The sequence below is a fragment of the Tenrec ecaudatus genome, unplaced genomic scaffold (genome assembly GCF_050624435.1).
Source record: "Tenrec ecaudatus isolate mTenEca1 unplaced genomic scaffold, mTenEca1.hap1 Scaffold_552, whole genome shotgun sequence".
In the NCBI taxonomy this organism is placed as follows: domain Eukaryota; kingdom Metazoa; phylum Chordata; class Mammalia; order Afrosoricida; family Tenrecidae; genus Tenrec; species Tenrec ecaudatus.
The window spans coordinates 1,057,236-1,076,557 of record NW_027459464.1 but is presented as its reverse complement, the minus strand read 5'-3'; the positions used below and the strand labels follow the sequence as shown (position 1 = coordinate 1,076,557).

The window sequence follows — 19,322 nt, the reverse complement described above, 5'->3', positions numbered from 1 at the left end:
AGTGTCAGTATGAGTCAAACAACTCCATGTGGCAGTGAGTTATTTCTTTTAAGTTTGATTTAATGTAAGCATTTTAATTTCGTTTTTCCAGTTTAAAATTTGTATTGTAAAAGATTGCACTATTCTTGAAAGCAGAGAGAATAATATAGTGAAGCTCCTGGAGTTGTCTTATAAATTTAACAATACATTTTCCATAATTTATGACATATGTATGTTAGGCTACTTAAAACTAAGTACTAAACATCAGATAACATTTTACCACTATATACTTTAGGATACATCTCTAAGAAATAAGGGCCTTTCTGATCTTTTTCCACATTACTGCTGTGTCACCATCACAGTTACGACAATGAACAGTGCTAGGGGCATCAGCCCAGTTCCCTATTCCCGATTTCTGGTAGTCCCAAAGATGTCTTCTTAGAGTAGATCTATTTGCATCAGAGTCTTAAAAAAAAAAAATCCACAAATGACAGTTTAGTTGATAAGATCCTTGAGTCTTACTGATAGAACAGTGTCTGATTTCCTGCTTGTTTGTATGCTAATACTCTCTCAATGTCCTAGGTATGACCGGTTACTGCGGATTCGTGCACTTAGGTGGGAATATGGCAGTGTGTTGCCTAATGCTTTACGATTTCACATGTCTGCTGAAGAAGTAAGTTAGCACTTTTTCAAGTTAATGATTTTGGGAAAATACTGAGATCCTGGCTTTTTTTTTTCTACAATGATGTTTACTAGTATTTCTCTGTTTTCTGTAAATTTTCTATATTTTGTTTGTGAGAATGTGTAGAGGTAAATATAAACTACTAACTCAGCAGTTTGTATATATAATTTATTGACACATACTTTTTGAATTAAGCAACCATTCTTACCATACTTTTCTGAGTTATTCCTCACTAGCATAAGCTTACTACTCCAAGATTCCTAGCTAATCTTTTGAGTTGCTATCATTTGATCCATGATTTGATCACCTTTTCAGCAATAAGTTTTCAGCGTTTTTTAAGCAGTTAGTACTTACTGCGATAGGCATGGGAAGTATAAAACCAAACTCATTACTCTCAAGTCGATTGTGACTAAAACTGCCTCAGAGGTTTATAAGGCTATACATTATTTTTGTTTTGAACTGTCTTATTTGGCACATAATCCATATACACTATCAATCTTTATGGAAACCAACTGCCATATTTTTCTCTTACAGAGTAGCTAAGTGGATTCAAATTGCCAACCTTTCCATTAATAGTGACAAATGTAGCAACTGCCACTGGGGTACCCTCCTGGAAGGGAGTAGTAGTAAGTAATTCTAGTGCTACAGGGAAAACTGACAAACAATAAAAAAAGGAGTTTCTTTTATTTATTAGTGATTCATCAGTGGAGTTGAAAAGCCGACATTATTCTTAGGAGATATGTAGTTTTCTAGTCAGCATGAATAAATATTCAGAATAAGATGAGTATTTGTCACTGAAGGTAGGGTGCTAGACCAGTATTTCAAGATAGAACATTAGAGTCAGAACACTTGGTTTCAACTCCTGACACTGCTTTCTAATCTTGGGCAAGTAACCTCATTGCTCTGTGTTCACTCCTTTATTTACAAAATGGGGTCATAGTGTGTCCTACTACAGCCTTGGTTCTCAACCTTCCTAATGCCACGACCCTTGAATAGAGTTCCTCATGTTGTGGTGATCCCCAATCTTAAAATCATTTTTGTTGCTACTTCATAACTGTAATTTTGCTACTGTTGTGAATTATAATGTAAACATCTGATATGTAGGATATATTTTTAGTTTACAAATTGAACATATTTAAAGCATAGTGATTAATCACAAAAATAGGTAATTATATCTTGTGAAATACTGATTTCTAATTATAAATAAATGAAATTTTGTCTTGAAGCATGGTGTAGCATGAGTAACAGTCTTAATATAACAATAGTGAACTACATTGCTACATTTTGCGACAGTGTGCGTAAAAAGCCAGAAGGTTGAGATAGTTTCTTTCTCACTAGATCAGAAATTCTCCAGACAGTCTTTGCAAGAGCACAAGATCATCTTCCACAACAAATCTACTTCTTTATTTAGACTTGATAACAAACAAGCTGGAAAACCCTGTTTCACAAAGATAAGTTGTTGGAAATGGAAGAAAAAGGTGCAACACAGTCTCCGACAGAACAGGACCTGACTGCAAACACTTGATCCAGAATTTTGTAACTGGCATTGTAGAGAAATCAGTTCTCGCTGCATCGCTGTTAGTTCAATAAACGTCTCTTGTGCTATCTCAGGAACATCTTCAACTTTGACTGCAAATGGGCTTCTGGCAAGTGCAAATGAGGTGTCGGGTAGATTTGGAAAGTACGATGAAATTTCATCTGCAAGCATATGCAAGTGTTCTTTCACAGAAATTGTAATCCTTTTGTCTGGTTCAGTGTCATGTTCTTCAAAGAAAACAGATAGGGTAGGCATGTAAATTTTATTTTCTTTTTATTATTTTTTTGGTAAATTTTATTTTCATCCAATTTTTTTCCCCAAAGCTGATGTTTCCTTTGGAATGATCAGATATTTTCAGATAAATCAAGGCATGTTGCATTTTGTCCTTGCAGTAATAAATTGTAACTCATTCAAGATGGCAAAGATGGCAATCAAACTATTTTCTGTATCTCACTTTTATCGCTGCAAAATGCTTTGAACTGCGGTCATGTTTTCTGATAAAAAACGTTTTGAGTTCATCACCATGCTCAAAAACACCTTTTAAAACTTTTCCTCTGGACAACCGTCTCACTTCAGTTGCGAAAGCAGTAGACTGTTTAAAGTGCTCGCCTTTACAAAATTGACAGAATTTATGATGCTTCTCATTACTTCTTGTAACTCTTTTGGCCGTGTATTTGTTGCTAATATTTTCTGATGAGTTATACAGTGAGTTCCGGTGACTTTCGGTGACTCAGTACCAAACGTTGAAATTCAGATTGACATCCTAGCATAGTGGAGCATCATCTGCAAACACCACAAACCTTTTCCCAAGAGATCTTATGCTCTTTCAGAATGAACCAACTATCAAATACATCACGTGTAGTAGTTGCCATTTTAAGAGGTTTGCAAAAAAAGAAACTCATATTTAAAGTCGCCATCATTAATATGCCTCAGGTAAACAGTAACTGTGAACAGTTTGCAACGTCTGTAGATTCATCACGCTGGATGCTAAATATTGGAAGTGGAGCAGATTTACTTTCCTGGATTATCTGATCAAGAATATCAGCAGCCTTGTCTGCTATTCTTCTGCAGGCAGTGTCATTTGATAAGAAAATTGCGCTCAATTTTGTAACAAATTCATCTCTGATCATAACTCGAACAATTTACTGGCCCCTGGCAACAGTGAATCCTCAGCAATGGTGTAGGGTTTCATAGCGCTGGTGATTCTGAGTGCCACCAAATATGAAACTTCAATGACTGCTACGTTTTGTTTGTGGTACTTGCCACCAGTGTCAAGTCTGGCTTTCTTGAGTTTATCATCAGCTTTGCTTTTAAAATAGTTGGTATCCTTGCCAGCAAAGCTCGGATATTTGCTATCAAAATGGCATATTAGTTTGTTCAGCTTCATAGATTCAACTAATAGAACTTCACAACAAGTAAGACATTGTAGTTTCTCAGTTCCTGCTGTCATTGAAGTAAAACCATACCATAAAAAATCCTCACTATCTTTTCTTAACGTTCTTCTACATGATCCATTGTCATGGGATGGTTGGCTAATGAAAATAATATATAACCATAGCTTTAATAATACAAAAGATGGCTCTCCCTCCTCCACCACTGCCACCTCCTCCTGCTGTTCCTGCAGCTGCCTGTGTGCTCGTTTGGTGCGGACCTGGTACCTCTTTTGAGAAGACTTCAGCATTCACCCTGGCCAACAAAAAACTCAAGGGAGGAGTCAAGACTGAGAACAATGATCAGATTAACTTGAAGGTGGTAGGGCAGGATGGTTCTGTGGTGCAGTTTAAGATTCAGAGGCACACCCACTTAGTAAGCTAATGGAAGCCTATTGTGAACAGGGTTTGTCAATGAGTCAGATCTGATTTGATTCGACAGACAGCCAATCAATGAAACAGACACACCTGCACAGTTGGAAATGGAGGATGAAGATACAATTGATGTGTTCCAGCAGCAGACAGGAGGCATCTTCTAAGGGAGCCTGCTCCTTTCCTCCAGAACTCTCTTCCAGCCGACCAAGAATCCATTCTCGATTAGAAAACCACAGTTTGATTCCACCACCTCCTGACAACTACAGTATAGTTTTCTCTTTATTTCATTTCCCCTTCCTCATTCCTTTATTGTACACAAAGTAACTGGTGCATGTACACAAGCATATTAAAATTTTCCCTTTGTTTATTTATTCGTTTACTAAATCACCAATGGTATGTTTTGATCAACATCAGGTGGAGATGGGATGGGGAAAACACTGGTTCTGTGAAAGCTCCCCTTCTCCATCAGTGGCTTGCTCATTCAGCTTCTCTCTTTGTATTTCAGTAGGTTATTTTGCTCTCACTGTTTAACAAAAACAAAAAAAATGACATGAAAAAAATCCTTGCATGCCTTGTTCGATTGAAGAATTTTTATGTTTTTCATTTATCATTGTAAAACCAAGGACAGTTTTATAACATTTTTGTATGTAGCTATTACATGTAGGGCAATCTGTCTTTAAGTAGGCGTAAATTACTCTCAATGAAGCCTAGATAGTTTACCCTTCAAGTCAAGCGTCTTGTTTAAATTTCTTATTTAAAAAAAAATAGTACTAAAGATGATACATGGCACAATTTAGTCAATACAGTTTATTAAAATTTCCTATGATTTAACATTCTCTATGTTGAGTTTTTACATACCTGTTACTATCACAAGGAGCAGTATTCACATCAACCACAGCTGAATATAAAAAGACCAATCAGCATCCAGATAAAGTTCCCATGGTACAGATATCGATTTTTTGCAGTAGTTTATGATTTTACCCAGAAATAATAATTCATGAAGTGTCATTTACCACCAATACTGCTGCTTTTAACACTGTCGCTGCTTTTAACACAGTAGCTGCTTTTAACACAGCAGCTGCTCTCTACGCATGTGTGACTTGTCCACATAAACACATTGTGGTGCCAACCCTGTCACATCCACCTTTATTTGTACAAGTTGAATGTGATGGGGTTGTCTGATTATGTCATTACACTGCGTACTCGTATGTGGGCAGACCCTCCTGGAGATGGATAGAGGAGCAGTGACTTGGTTCCTAAGACCATTGGAAATACATGTTTTCCAATGGTCTTAAGTGACTCCTGTGAAAGGGTCCTTTGACCCCAAAAGAGGTCGTAACCCACAGGTTGAGAACTGCTGTATTAACAGGGTTGTTACAGGATGATTAAGGCTGCCCATTTGGAACATAGCATAGAACGGAATGTGATCAATGCTGATATTGTGTGAGTTTGGTATAGTATATCACTTATGAAAGAAAGTGTTAGTCTGGGTTGACTAGAGGAACAGTCATACACTCATGTGTATAAGAACTTTATATAAAAGAGCAATTATATATTGAGAAAACATCTCAGCCCAGTTCAGATCAAGTTCCTAAGTCCGATATTAGCCTATATGTTCGGTACTAGTCGATAAATTCCTCTTTAGATTCACAGTATATGTAATGATGCCAAATGCAGGAATATCGCAGGCCAGTGGGTAGAAGGTCTTGTGGATCCAGTGGCAGTGTATGCATTTCAGTGTTGGCACGGGTCTCCTCCAGCTCTCTGACTGTCTCAGCGCAGAAAAGGAAGGCAGAGAGACTGGGTTTGATCTCCATTGAGCTACTTATTTCTGTCATGCCTCAAAATGAGGTCATCAAGCTGCAATTTTATTGACAGGCTGACAGGATATAATGTAATTGCCACGGCATGTATTCAGTAAATTTGCCATGAGTTTTATAAACAATTTACTTGCTAACTGCATTTAAAAAATTTAACTTGAGTTTAATTGACATAATTCATATACCACACAACCCAGTGGTTTAAATATATTAAAAAGAGCTGTGCAGTTATGATCTCCATCAATTTTAGAACATTTTCTTCAGTCTTAAACTCACCATTTGCCCCAGCCTGCCCTGTCCTAACCCAAAGAAACTTAATCCATTTATAGTCTTCACAGTAACTAAGTCCTATCCTAGATTTTACTTAAAGAAAATCATATGCGTATGGATTGTGATAAGAGTTGTATGAGCCCCTAATAAAATGTAAAACACAAAATAAAAAAAAACACCTAACTATCCTAAGTCATCATGGCAAAATATTGAATGCTCAATAAACCACTGAAAACTCCAAAAAAAAAGAAAGAAAATCATATGCAAAAAAAACAGCCCTCAATCCAAAAGAAAATATAAAAACTAGAACAAATTTAAAAGGGACCAAAAGAGAGAAAAACAATAACGTTAAAAATTATCTGTGTTAACCTACTTTCCAATGCACTCAGTGTATAACAAGACTATTTCCATTCTTTGTTCATGGTCTAAGGAGATTCACTGGAGGCTTAATCTGTGTGGGAACTGTGCAAATGGAGTTTTTGGGCTTCCACTGTCATCCGCAGTCTGCTCAGGTTTTAATCTCTAATACCATTGCCTCCTCTGATCTTGGATTGCTAAGTACATTTCCATGCTTTATTTTTATTCTGTTCATGTTCTGGAGAAAGAAACAAAGTACCTCAGCTTCTTGAGGGAACTACTAAATAATTACGTTACCAGTTAATTTTTCAGGTTCTTTTTCCATGGTCTTTGTGCCGGAATCTTACATTAAGTGGACTTGAGGGGTGCCTCTTTATTATGGTGAAATGAACAGAACATGTTCTTTCTCTAATAACAATAGCTATAGTATTTTTTTAAAAACATAGAGTGTTTAAGAGTAATAGTTCTTGTAGGATTTTATCTTAAAATTTAAGTAACCAATAGATGAGGATTTTATTTTAAACATAAATACATGAACTTGTCGTGCATAAACTTTTTTAGTTTAGTACAAGGTAGTCATGACAAGGCACACAAGTAAGACTTCAAGATGCTGATTTTAGAACCAGAAAATTATAATTAACAATTATAATGTTAGTCTTGAGATTAGATTTCCATACTTTAGACTTCATTTTGACCTTGAGTTCAATGGAAATCCCTTATAGCTGGGCTCCAAATTCTGTGTTAATAGAGTCTCTACAAGGTCTAGTCTATGGAGAGAATCACTGCCTCTGCCTTTTCCTTCTCAGAGCATAAACCGAAATTCAGTTTCTATATGTGAACATTTCACTTTGAACTCACCGATAAGGGATAGGTGATGCCATCTTTAACAAAGATTAGTGTATTATTTTTTTCCATGAAGGTAGACAAATAGTAGTTTACAAGTTAGAGACTCCAAGACACTTTAGAGAGAGATAATCTTATGTCATAATTTCTTTTTTAAAAATCATTTTATTGGGGCTCATACAACTATTATCACAATCCATACATACATACATTAATTGTGTAAAACACCCACTGCCATTGACTTTTAACAATCCTTAAGGATGAGCAAAGTAGAACTGGCTCTTTAGGTTTCTGAAGCTGTATTTCTTTATAGGAGCAGAAATCCCCTTTCTCCCTAGGTGTAACTGGTTGAGTCAAACTGTTGACCTTGGCTTTAGCCAACACATAACCCAATACTAACCAACATAGTAGTGGTGGGTGCCTTCTCGTCAGTTCCGCCTCATAGTGGCCCTGTCTAGATCAGCATGAAGTACTACTGGACTCTGCATCCTCACAATTGTTATGTTTGAACCCATTGTTGAGTTACCGTATCAATTCATCTCCTTGAGTTGTTTTTGTTTTTCCCACTGACTTTGCACTGTACCAAGTATTGTGTCGTTTTCTAAGGACTGGTCTCCTGAAAACATGCCCAAAACTTGTGAGACAAGTCTTGCCATACTCATCTCTAAGGATCAGTCTGGCTGTGATCTTCCGAGACAGATTTGTTTGTTCAGTTAGCAGTCCATGGTACTTTCGGTGTTCTTTGCCAACATGCTAATTCAAAGGCATCTATTCTTTGGTCTTTATTAATTGTTGTCCAACTTTCATATGCTTATGAGGCAATGGAAAATCCCATGGCTAAGGTCAATGGAAAATCCCATGGCATTGCTCAGTCCTCAAAGTGTGACATCCTTGCTCTTCATCACTTTAAAGTAGAATTTCAGAAATCCAAAATATGTTTAGTGAAAGAAATTTGTCACAAAATAATAAATACTGTGTGGATCTATTTAAAGTACAAATAATGAACAGCACTAAACTAGTGTTTTAGGGATGCATTCTTGGGTGATAATGTAAAATTTTCAGAATGGAACAAAATGATAAGTCTCCATTTTGGGGCTGAGGATGTGTTACTCCTTGACCAGGCTGTTTCTTAATAATGTCATTAACCTGTACATCTTTGTTTTGCCTACCTTTCTGTAATTATACATAAATAAGATTCTGAGGAGATTGCAACTAATGTCACAAAACAAAATATATATAAATTATTGTATAAAACATGAGTTTTCTCTGTAAACTTTCACCCTAACCATAATAGACTTTAAAAAATAACAAATGCCTTTTATTATTATTTCCTTCCCCCAGCCCTTTGGCAACTCTTAATCTACTTTTTTACATTTATAGAATTCCGATGACTGACTTTCCTACAAATGCAGTCGTAAAATAATGTGACCTCTTGCGCCACTTTACATGTGATAAAGGTTTACCCTTGTCAGATACAACTTAGAACTGAATTCCAAAGTAAGCCTCACTATCTTCTATTGTGTGCACTCCTCATTTTGCTTGTCCTTCCTTCTCTTTGGGGACATTTGCATTGTCTGCTCAAGCATGTTGTTCCATTCTTATAAAAAGAGTCCGTGCAGTATTTAAAGCGACCATAACTGAATCATGTGTTTTTCGTAGTGTTGTTTCTGGTTGAATGGTTTTTTTAGATCTGTGCTTAGGTCTACTGGTTTGTAAGCTATGTGATAACAAGAATTTTGTCTGTTTTGGTTGAATGCTCCATCCTAAGTGCACAGACAGTTCCTGACTCGTAGAAGACAACCATTAATGTTCGCTATATAAATACAGGAATGCCACACTCATGATCTACATGGGCGTATGTGCTGTTTGAAGTCACGATTACACAATGTTGGCAAGCTTGTTTTCTTTGTCACTTGGTAAAAAGACCATTTTTCTGTTTTCAGATAGAATGGTTCAATTGTTATAAGAAGTCCCTTGCTACTTACATGAGGTCATTGGGAGGAAATGAATGTTTGGACATAACACAGGATATGAAGCCTCCCCAAAGCTTATATATTGAAGTAAGTTTTACCTCTTGAGAATGGATTTTATTGAATGTGTGGATTATGCTCCTATTATGTAAGAAGGAGATATGAATATAGTTTTGTTAGGTGCCACCAAGTCCTATTCATAGTAACTAGATGTACAACAGAATGAAACACTGCCTTGCCCCGCACCCTCTTCTCAAACATTGCTGTTTGAGCCCATTATTGCAGTCATGGTGTCAATGTGTACCACTGAGAGGCTTCCTCTTTTTGACCATCCAGGGACTTGCCATCCAGATGACATATACACGGAGTCGGCCTCTTTAAGGGGCACTCCCGCTGTAGCTCTTCCAGCATAGCTTTGTTTGCTCTTCTGGCTGTTGATGTTTTGTCAGTGCTTTTCTGCGATATCATAATTCATAGTTATCAATTCACCTCTGTCTTATTCATTGTTCACCTTTCATATACATATTAGGTGATTAAAAAATAGCATGGCTGGGGTCAGATAAACCGAGGACTAGTTTTCATAGTTTTACTGAGATAAAAGGACCCCTGGTGGTACAGTGGTTACACATTGGGTTGCGATCAGCATGGTCCGCAGTTCAAAACCCACAAAAACTCTGTCCCTTGACTCCACCCCTTGAGGGATAAGATGGGGTTCCTGCCAGGTCTAGAGGCCAGGTGTGTGGATTTCTCACCCAATGGGGGGGGGTTAAATTAAACCTCTCAAGTCTACTTTGAGATTGGTGCGGGAAGTGCTAGGCTTCTCTTTCCCCCTTGCCCCCTAATTGTGTTGTTTTGCTAACACATTTCCTGCTTGGGGGTGGCAAGGTGAGGAATGTTGAGCAAGGGCTGGTGGAACTGTAGAACAAAGCAAAAGTTAAGCTTGGCTAGTGACTGTCTGCACCAAGCTGACTCTGCAAAGCTGTTCTTCACCAGGGGACAGCAAGCCAAGAGGCTTGGTCAGCTGGGTTAGCTCTGGGACCAGAAAAAAATGGCTATGCCAGGCAGGAGGGACGCTTCCCCAGCGTGTGGACAGCCTATAACAAAGAGGGGAATCTGTTAGTAGTTGCTACTGCTCTCTCAGTTTAAGAAGCTTGGATGTACTTCATATTGAGATTCTCTTCCATGAAGTTTAGGATATCGCTCCTAGTGGACCTTCTCTATAATTGCTGAGAGTTGTCCGAGTTTGTTGTCTGACAGTCATTTTGCTGACTCTGCTGCTCTTTAACACTTTAAAGAAGTCTTTTGCAGCATTTATCTCATGGCTTGATTTCTTCACTAATTCCATGAATGTTGATTATGCATTGAAATAAATGAAATCCGTGTCAATTTATTTTTTTCTCTTTTTATCATTGTGTTTATTGGCCCGAGCATGAGGCTTTTTTTTTCCATCGAGCCATAATCCCTACAGAAAGCTTTAGTCTCAGTTCTTCATTAATGTGTTGAATCCTCTTAGCTTTCCATAAGCAAAGTTGTATCATATGCATATCACAAGGTCTCTGCTTTTACACTGGACATTTTAATACTTTCATATTGCAAGTTACTACCACTAAGGAAGTACTTACCAAGGAGCTTCAAATGTTTCTGGGACTTTTTTCAGTTTTTAAATTCCATATTTGCACACACTTGAAGTCCCTGTCATATAGTTGTCATTTTGTTACTTGTTAAGTGGGTTATCCTCTCTTTGCTCCTCATTTCTTCCAGTAGTACCACGTACTTTGGCGCTTAGTTAATTTTTGGATTTTGAACCATCTTTATTATCCTCTTTTGTATACTTTTGAATATTGAATAAAGTAGACCAAAGAAAAATGTTTGCATTCAACTTAGGTGTTGGCTAAATATGTTAGGTAGCCAGAATAGGGGCCATAAAGGGGGAGTGTTAGTCTGGGTAGACAAGAGAAACAAATTCATAGAAACTCATGTTTATAAGAAAGAGGTTTATATAGAAGAACAACTGAATATTGCGAAAACGTCCCAGCCCAGTCCAGGTCAAGTCCGTGAGCCCAATATTAGCCCATATGTCTGATACCAATCTGTAAAGGCCTCGTCAGACTCACGAAACATGCAATGACTCCGATTGCAGGACGATCTTGAACCAGCGAGTAGAAAGTTTTTGGATCCAGTAGCATTGTAAACATCTCAGCGCTGGCAGGGTTCTTCTCTATGTAGCTTCTCTGGCTCCAGAGGTCTGTTGCATCAGGGTAGGTCCGTGTGGCTTTCCCAGCTACCAGGACGTAGTGCCATGTGTCTTGCCAGTAGAGCATCTCCAAGGAAGTGAGCTGAGAGAGAGAAGCGTCTCCTGTTTAAGGAGGAAATACTGGAGTTCCCAGAATTCTCAGGCGAAGGCAATGCCCACACAGAGGCCTCACTGGCTATCCTGATTGACCAACTAGACTCCACCACTTCACTCTTAATCCTCTCAAGTCCCAAATTGACATCAGATTACATAAGCACCACAAGGGGGTTGTCTCCGCAGTAACTGCATAAGGCTAAAGCAAAAGGATTGGAAGAAATCAGGCATCCATTAAATTTTAGAACAATCAAACTGAGCATGCTCAGACAAGAGCTCCCTCCGCCCCGAGGGGAGGTCCACCAGGGCACACAGATTAGGCTCAGTTACATTACCTCACACAGGTGGGCCTAAACTCAAGCCAGTGGAACCAACCAATACCTTCAACCATGCTTCCCCCAGCCGTTGTGGAGAGGAGGGAATAAAGACCCTGCCTTGACTTCCTTCCATTCCAGCATTCTCCACAAGTGGGGGGTGGGAGCCCTTTTGGCCCCTGGGATTTCCTGGTTCCACGTGCTGGGTTATGTGTTCCTGTTCTTTCTATGTGTTTTTTCCCCATTCAGCAGTGAACCCATGTGCAGTTCTGCGGATCCTTGTATGCTTTCTTAAAACAATGTGTATTATTTGAGGCTGTAATACCTGAAACTTCCCTTTTCCCCATAAAATCACTTGGATTACAAACCTGCTTCTGCTGTGTGAATTCTTTCAGGTACCTGAATCCAGGAACCTAACACCTTTTTCTCTATATTGCTTCATCTTGCAATCTACTCTCCTTGTATTTCAATCTAAAGGAATGTCTCAACATTCCCTCAGGTTTTATTTGTTTTCTTGAATTTTATCCTCATTTATAAAGGAAAGTTTTGCTGGCTATAGGAATCTTGGATGGCTGTTCATTTCTTTCATTATTTTAAATATGTGACTCTATTACCTCCTGGTTTCCAGGGTTTCTATATATGTAAATTGGTACTTCATTTTATTTGATATTGTCAAGATTTTATCTTTTTTTTAAAGAGTTTGATGATAAGATATTTTGGTGTGGATCTCTCAGGCTTTCTTCTGATTTGGAAATTCTTAAGTGTCATTGATATGTACATTCTTGTCCTTTGTCAAGTTTTGGTAATGTTCTGCTGTTGTCTATTAAGTTTTATTTAGTTACCCTTTGCCCTCTTCTGGGACTTCCATAATATTTGCATTGATTTGCTTGATGGTGTTCCTTGGGATCATGTTTCTTTACTTTTGTTCCTCAGACTCAATAAGCTGTTCTGTTCTTCTGCCAACTCAAATATCCTGTTGAGTTATCCAGTAACGTTGTTTCTCTTATTTGTTAGTGCTAGTAATTGGATTGGCTTCTTTAAATGTAGGAAGACATATCAGAGGGCCGTATTTGACTTTCCCTGGCTTCACTGTTTCCATGAGGCAGAGTTCAGACATGCCTCCATCCTTCATCCTTCAATATCTATTCTGACACCACCCACTCCTCCCTCACACACTGCCTTTCTGTCGGGTTCAATTATCGGTCCCAGTTAGCCTCACAGAACTCACAGACAATATTCACAATTTAGTGGGCTTATTAAGGAAGGTAACTAGTTACCACAAGTCAGCATCAGGAAACAGTAAGTGTACCTCTCCTGTCATCCAGCAGTCATGTCAGTCTTTAGTCCTTAGCCTCTCAGTCACATAGTCCCTTTGCCTCTTTGGGCCAGAAAGGCAGCCCACTGCTCTGCCTCAAAGTATCATAGTCTCAGTATTGCTCCTCTGTTTTATGTCATGGGCGCCTTGCCTCAGCTCTGGTCTTGGCCTAGTCCCTCTGTTCTGTCCCATGGTCTCTGTGATGCAGCCTTTGATGCCTCCATCTCAGTCTCTACCACTTCAGACAAAGATCTCAAGTATGTCCCACTAGGGCCTCTTACACCTTGATGGTCCAGCATTTCTCTGTGTTCCTGCTTCTGAGATGGCTTTTCCACATAACCATCCCTCCAAAATGGGATTTTAACCATAGCCATATAGGCTAGAATTGATAATACAATGCATAAGAGATGATGGCTAGATGGGCCTTATTCATTGACTACATCTCTTCATCTCTTTCTTAGGATCCCTGCTGGCATTGTAGGATAGGCATTGATTGGACTGCTAACCATAAGGTTCCAGAACCAAACTCTCTGGTATGGAGTCAATGCTGATTCCTAGGGATCCCCTATGGGTTTCTGAGTAGAAAGCCCAGGCTTTCTCCTACTGGTACTGGTAGTTTTGAACTGTCGACCATGCAGATTGCAACCCAGTGATTAACTGCTGTACCACCAGGGTTCTGAGGTTCTTACGGTTCAAATTTACCAACTGTTGCTCAGGGGAAAGATGAGACTCTTAGTTTCTGTAAGGATTTACAGCCTTGGAAAACCAATATAGGGTCATTGTGAGTTAGAATCAACTAGAGGGCGGTGATAGAATCTCTTTATAGATATTTTAATTTATGTATATATATATATTGCTAACCCAGTTTTCTTTTGTTCTTTGGGCCTGTTTTTTTTCCTAATTGTTTTATTAGGGGCTCATAGAACTCTTATCACAATCCATATATATACGTACATCAATTGTATAAAGCACATCTGTACATTCTTTGCCCTAATCATTTTTTTTACATTTTATTAGGGTCTCATACAATTATTATCACAATCCACACATATACATACATCAATTGTGTAAAGCACATTCCTACATTCTTTGCCCTAATCATTTTGAAAGCATTTGCTCTCCACTTAAGCCCTTTGCATTAGGTCCTCTTTTTTTCCCCCCTCCCTCCCTTGCCCCCCCTCCCTCATGAGCCCTTGATAATTTATAGATTGTTATTTTGTCATATCTTTCCCTATCCGGAGTCTCCCTTACCCCCCGCCCCCCCACCCTTCTCTGCCGTCCGTCTCCCAGAGAGGAGGTCACATGTGGATCCTTGTAATCAGTTCCCCCTTTCCAACCCACTCACCCTCCACTCTCCCAGCATTGCCCCTCATACCATTGGTCCTGAAGTTATCATCCACCCTGGATTCCCTGTGCTTTCAGCTTCCATATGCACCAGTGTAGAATTAGGATCATGGTAGTTGGGGGGAGGAAGCATCCCGGATCCGGGGGAAAGCTGTGTTCTTTTTTTTTTTTCTTTCTTTTTTTACATTTCATTAGTGGCTCATACAACTCTTATCACAATCCACGCATATACATACATCAATTGTATAAAGCACATCCCTACATTCTTTGCCCTAATCACTCTCAAAGCATTTGCTCTTCACTTTACCTTTGCATCAGGTCCTCTTTTTTTTCTCCCCTCCCTCATGTGCCCTTGGTAATTTATACATTGTTATTTTGTCATATCTTTCCCTATCCGGAGTCTCCCTTACCCCCCCCACCCTTCTCTGCCGTCTGTCTCCCAGAGAGGAGGTCACATGTGGATCCTTGTAATCAGTTCCCCCTTTCCAACCCACTCACCCTCCACTCTCCCAGCATTGCCCCTCATACCAATGGTCCTGAAGTTATCATCCACCCTGGATTCCCTGTGCCTCCAGCTCCCATATGCACCAGTGTACAACCTCTGCCCTATCCAGTCCTGCAAGGTAGAATTCGGATCATGGTAGTTGGGGGAGGAAGCATCCAGGATCTGGGAGAAAGCTGTGTTCTTCATCGGTACTGCATCGCACCCTGACTGACCCATCTCCTCTCCTAAACCCCTCTATGAGGGGGTCTCCAGTGGCCGACAAATGGGCTTTGAGTCTCCACGCTGCACTTACCCCTTCATTCACTATGGTGTGTGTGTGTGTGTGTGTGTGTGTGTGTGTGTGTTTGTGTGTGTGTAAAATTAAAAACTTTTATACAATAGCCTATACTCCAGGATAAAGTGTAGCTATCTGCTTTATACTCCTCCTGGATCATTGCAGTATCCCCACTTTGGGAAACACTGCTATAGAGGGACAGGAGTATGGAAATACTTATAGTGCCCTCTCTGCAACAAACTTTGATTCACAGTTTTAAGGTAATAGTGATGTGTGAGCTGAACTATATTAAGCTTATATTTTATAGGTCAAAAATGATTGGATGTTGGCACTTTAATTTCAAGCATCTTAATGTAATCTAACATTCCATCTTCCATAAATTTTGTTTTATTTTTAAAATACTAAATGAAAATTAATTGATTGCTAAGTTACTGTGTAAGCAAAATGAAAGAGCATGAAACTGAATCTTTTAAATGTATTTTTAAGTATTCCTGAGAAACAAGAGATTGGAAGACTTGATTTCCTTTGAAAAACAGTTTGTTCACTCCCTCAATGCATGAATATCTCCTTTTATTAAATTGGAACTCTATGATGCTCACTCTCCCGACACAACGTCTGGAGCCAAAGTGGGTGAACAAGTAAATATGGTGAAGAAAGCTGATGGTGCCCGGCTATCAAAAGAGATAGTGACTGGGGTCTTAAATGCTTGAAGATAAACAAGCGGCCATCTAGCTCAGAAGCAACAAAGTCCACATGGAAGAACACACCAGCCTGTGTGATCGAGTGGTCCCGAAGGGATCAGTTACCAGGCATCAAAGAACAAAAAATCATATCATTGACTGCACACCTCCATGATAGGATCGCTGAAGACAAATGGGTATAAGCAAATGTGGTGAAGAAAGCTGATGGTGCCTGGCTATCAAAAGAGATAGTGTCTGGGGTCTTAAAGGCTTGAAGGTGAAAAAGCGGCCATCTAGCTCAGAAGCAAAAAAGCCCACATGGAAGAAGCACACCGGCCAGTGCGATCGCGAGGTGCCAAGGGACCAGGTATAAGGCATCATGCAAAAAAAAAAAGATATGTGTGTATGTATGTGTACATGTGTGTATATGTATATATGTATATGTATATATGTATATATATACCATATTAAATGAAGGGGGAAGTGCAGAGTGGAGACCCAAGGCCCAAGTGTCGGCCAATGGAGATCCCCTCATAGAGGGGTTTAGGAGAGGAGATGGGTTAATTAGGGTGCGAGGTAGTACCGATGAAGAACACAACTTTCCTCCAGATCCTGGATGCTTCCTCCCCCCAACTACCATGATACGAATTCTACCTTGCAGGGCTGGATAAGGCAGAGGCTGTACACTGGTACATATGAGGGCTGGAGGTACAGGGAATCCAAGGTGGATGATACCTTCAGGACCAAGGGTGTGAGGGATGATGCTGGGAGAGTGGAGGGTGAGTGGGTTGGAAAGGGGGTACTGATTACAAGGATCCACATGTGACCTCTTCCCTGGGAGAGGGACAGCAGAGAAGGGGGGTAAGGGAGACTCCGGATAGGGCAAGATATGACAAAATAACGATGTATAAATTTCCAAGTGCACACGAGGGAGGGGGGAAAGGGGAGGGAGGGGGAAAAAATAAAAAAGAGGACCTGATGCAAGGGGCTTAAGTGGAGAGCAAATGCCTTGAGAATGATTGGGGCAGGGAATGTATGGATGTGCTTTATACAATTGATGTATGTATATGTATGGATTGTGATAAGAGTTGTATGAGTCCCTAATAAAATGTAAAAAAGGAAAAGAGAAAAATATGATTAGGGCAAAGACTGTACAGATGTGCTTTATACAATTGATGTATGTATATGTATGAACTGTGATAAGAATTGTATGAGCCCCAGTAAATTGTTAAAAAGAAAAACAGTTTGGTTTTAGATGTATGTTCTTTTATCCTGATGGATTATGGGAAGGATCTGGTCAATCTAGTTGAGGTAAAATGCTCTTTTCTTTCTTGTTTGCCACTGTTATGTCCCTCATTTTTATTCCTTCTGATTAATATAGTGCATTGTTTGAGAGGAAAACGTCCAACTATGTAGTCTCCTTTTATCTAAATCCCTGGTTTCCTTATTGGTAATACCATCCATGTATACATTTGCAAAGCTTATTTTTCCCTTCCCGGTGACGTAGGAAATTGAGATCTTTAGGTTTAGGACCACAGTAAATATCTGGGAATAGTAAGGGTCCTAAGTACACAGAGGAGGAAACAGACACATAAAATACAGTACTTTTACTGTTCGGGCATTTATATAATCCCACTTCATGTTATGATCACTGCATATTTTAAAAGGTAATTTGGATAAAATATCTGATTTTCTTTTCAGGTACGGTGTCTAAGAGACTACGGAGAATTTGAAGTTGATGATGGTACCTCTGTGATACTAAGAAAAAACAGCCAGGTATTTATTATCTTAAGAATGTATACTTTGAACTTCAATAAAAGTATTGAATGAAGAAAATGTTCGAATCAATAGTAAAATAATTACCTTGTGATGACAATTTATAGCACAGGCATTATGTTTAATATGGATCACCTTGTTTTGTACTTTTTGTAAATGTTAAGACTTACAGATATTGAATATACAATGGACTGCAAAAAGTGGGAAAATTCCATTCTGTGATTCCATTTATCTACCATGTGTTCTAAGCAATGTACTAGTAAAATTTTCATCTATTAATTACAAACAGATATAATTTTTATGAGTATATTACTTTGGCTTTGTTTGTTGTTTTTTCATTCTCTTTTGTTTTGTTTTTTCTATAGCACCTATATCTTTAGTGACTTCTTTAAGCATTAAAGAGGGCCACATCCTAAGAACTCATAGTTCTTAGATTGGGGCTAGATTTAAATGGGAGCACAAAATCCATTCACATATCTGTGGTTTATATATGTCTCTGGTTCACTTTAGAAACAACATTATCATTTTATGATAACGAAAACTTTTCAAACCATCTTCCTGGGACATAAGGTAACGATAGTGTTATTCATTTAGCTAATGATACAGAATTTAAAACACGGTTGAGAAAAGCATATAGAAGTATAGGCTGGTTTCAGACATCAATTCATGCTCGAATTGTTGACTTATATAGATTAAATTCAAGTTTCTGAACAATTTATTAAAAAATCTTTTCTGGGGGGACTCATACAGCTCTTATTACAATTCATCCATACATACATTGTGTCAAGCACATTTGTACATTTGTTGCCATATAATTTTCAAAACATTTTCTTTCTACTTGAGCCCTTGGTATCAGCTCCTCATTTTCACCCTCCTTCCCCCACCCTCCCTCACGAACCCTTGATTATTTATAAATTATTATTATTTTGGCATATCTCACACTGTCCAACGTCTCCCTTCACCCACTTTTCTGTTGTCTGTCCCCCATGGAGGAGTTTATATGTAGATCTTTATAATCCCTTGCCCCTTTCTACCCTACCTTCCCTCCACCCTCCCGGTATCGCCACTCTCACTACTAGTCCTCAGAGGGTCATCTGTCCTGGATTGCCTCTGTTTCTAGTTCCTGTCTGTACCAGTGTACATCCTCTGGTCTACCCGTATTTGTAAGGTAGAATTGGGATCATGATAGTGGGAGGGAGGAAGCATTAAAGAACTAGAGGAAAGCTGTATGTTTTATCTTTACTATACTATACCCTGACTGGTTTGTCTCCTCCCCAAGGCCCTTCTGTAAGGGTATGTCCAGTTGCCTATAGATGGGTTTTGTGTCCCCATTTCGCACTCCCACTCATCACAGTGATAGGACTTTTTGTTTTTTGATGCCTGATACCTGATCCCATTGACACCTCGTGATCACACAGGCTGGGCTGGACACTATTTACACAAATAATTAGGGTTGATGTTGGAACAAAACTTTCAACAAAATTCATTCCAAAAGGTAGCAACA

The 19,322-nt window shown here is 39.0% G+C and overlaps 1 long non-coding RNA gene across 1 annotated transcript; it reads left to right on the top strand.

Annotated features, from left to right (window-relative positions):
• The first annotated feature begins 563 nt into the window (after positions 1-563).
• On the top strand, positions 564-17,818 carry LOC142436726 (uncharacterized). Its single transcript, XR_012782088.1, has 3 exons — positions 564-652; positions 9,237-9,353; positions 17,744-17,818. It is a non-coding gene; the product is annotated as an uncharacterized LOC142436726 (long non-coding RNA).
• Positions 17,819-19,322: the final 1,504 nt, after the last annotated feature.